Here is a 2500-nt window from a genome sequence, read left to right on the forward strand (position 1 = left end):
ACACAACACACATTCATGTACACATGTCCACATCTGAGTATACACACACACAGACACTCAGAGAACACACACACAGAGACACATACAGACAGACACACATACACACACCACACACCATGCACACATACATACACAGACAGAACACACACACATAAAACACACACAACATACATTCACACACACACATCCATGCACGCCATACACACACATACACATACCAATTAAGACCTATTAAAAACTGAAAACTAATGAATCACCCTATAACACTAGGTTTATGCCTCAGCATCCAGCCAGAATTCTGGATTCCTGAGTTCATCAACCTTTGTCCTCACCCATCTCAAAATTTTAAAAATTATAGTAACTGCTACCTTTCTATAGAAACTGACTGCAGAACTGCTACTTCTAAGTGTCCTAGGTGGATGGTGTTATGGGTATGTCAACACAGGCATCATAAAATTTAAAAAGCACACACGTGAGGAAAGGACATAGAAAATAAATCCACCTGCTAGGACCCAAACGCATGTCGGAGTTGCACTGAGTATAAAATATTAACCTTATTGCCGACTTTTATTTTAATAAGAATCTCTTGGACTAAATAATAGGAACCAAATACAGTAATATAGTTTCCAACAGTGCTGTGGGCACCCCCCTGGGACTATGGGGGGGACTCGGCGAGTGACACTTGTACAGGTTTAAATTTGAAATTGCATTTAATTTGTGTGTCCTATTACTTAGCTGAAAACACACACCTCGGAGGCAAATGCAGACAGAAATGGGCATCAAGCTAAAAATATTTGAGAGGCAATAATTTGCCTTAATGGCATCCACACCTAGATGGGGAAAGTAATGAAGTCTCTCAAGGGAGCTGTTTCTTTGGCTTAATTTGTTTTCACGCTGTTAGCGAGTTGTCAACCTCAGAACTTTGCTGAGCAACTGCTCATGAACCTGTCTTTTGTTTCGGCTTCAGGTAAGCCCACTCTAGCTTCATGCCCGTTCTTCCATTTTGTCAAATTCTACAACCCCTTCCGATGGCATAGGAGGCATTCTTCTAGAACTAAACAGATGGGCCGAAGAGAACAAAGGGCCCGTTAGTGGATGTCCACATTTGCCTTATCCATGTCATCTTTCCTCTGTCTTTCCCACCTGCCATCCAGGTGGACTGAAGAAAGAGCTGGAGTCCCACAGCCTGCAGGTGGCAACACGGTCACCCCAAGACAGCTGGGGAGTGGTTGGGTTAGGAAAAGATATGTATTCTTACAAAATTATAAGAGTCCAAGGCAACGAGAGTGAATTCTACAATCAAGTGTAAAGAACAAATCACAGATGACGACCCTCAAGTCCTACACAGAAGAGAATGAGAAGCGAAGAGAATGTGGGAGGCCAACAGGCCACAGATCACATGGCTGCACAGAGGTCTCCATAAATGCCCCTCACAGGAAGTGGTGGAGGATACCCAAACACAGTGCAGAAACTGCTTAGAAATTTATTGGTCCCAACCCAAGAGTACCCTAGTCTGCTGGCACATCCAACCACACTGCCTTACTGTGTGGCTCTCCAGGCTGACCCCTCTGAGATGGTCGCTGTCCTTGAAGATCAAGACTCAGTCTGCAGAATTCATTCAGAGCTCTTCAGGTTACACTGTGAGTGGTAAGAAGAAATTGGATGAACACAACATCTCAACAGCATCTATCCACGTGTAGCAGGGACCTAAAGTGCAGACAGAGGGCCTGGACCACCAGAGTCCTACCAATGGGCTCAGCATGGGCTTTAAGCCATGAACGGGGAAGAAAACAAATCCAAAGATCAGATAATGGAGTTGATAGAGTGTGTATTCCATGATCTCATATGCATGAATTGAATTAAACATGCAAAATCATCGGTCCACGGTGGGAGACACCCTTCATGGTACATATCCAAGATATACATATACACAATACAGGATGGGTATCATACACAGGCATTCTACTGAGTAAATATGGATGCTGGGCTTTCTTCCTCATTGAAACTTGAGGCTCATTGTCCATATACTGTCCTCTTTTCCATGATGCAAATCATGGTTTCCTGTCTTCTCAGCCCTCATGCTCCATGACACCTATGACATTTAACAATATGCATGACAAAACTATAAATTACCTCATCACTCATCTTGCATGGAGCACATGACTTGCATGGAATCAGAAATGTCAGGGCATCCCTGTGGCCTGATCACAAACTGATTCTGGCCTATGTGCTGGAGGTGGAATCTGGATTCCAATGTGGTCCGTTGTTTGTCCCTTTAGTTACTTGGTCATGGGAGGTGTGTAGTATGTGAGAACACCGGGGTTCACAACTCTTGGGAGATGGGGTTGTATTGAGACCTTTGTTTTTAGCTGATTTATAAATACCTAACCCTGTGCCAGAGACACTATTGCATCATGGGTAAATACAGACCTTAGCTGTATTTCACAGCAGAAATCTGTCATTCTCAGGACCAAGACAGACTTCCCTCCCCATACCCCTT

Source organism: Microtus ochrogaster, chromosome 1, assembly GCF_000317375.1.
Source record: "Microtus ochrogaster isolate Prairie Vole_2 chromosome 1, MicOch1.0, whole genome shotgun sequence".
NCBI lineage: Eukaryota > Metazoa > Chordata > Mammalia > Rodentia > Cricetidae > Microtus > Microtus ochrogaster.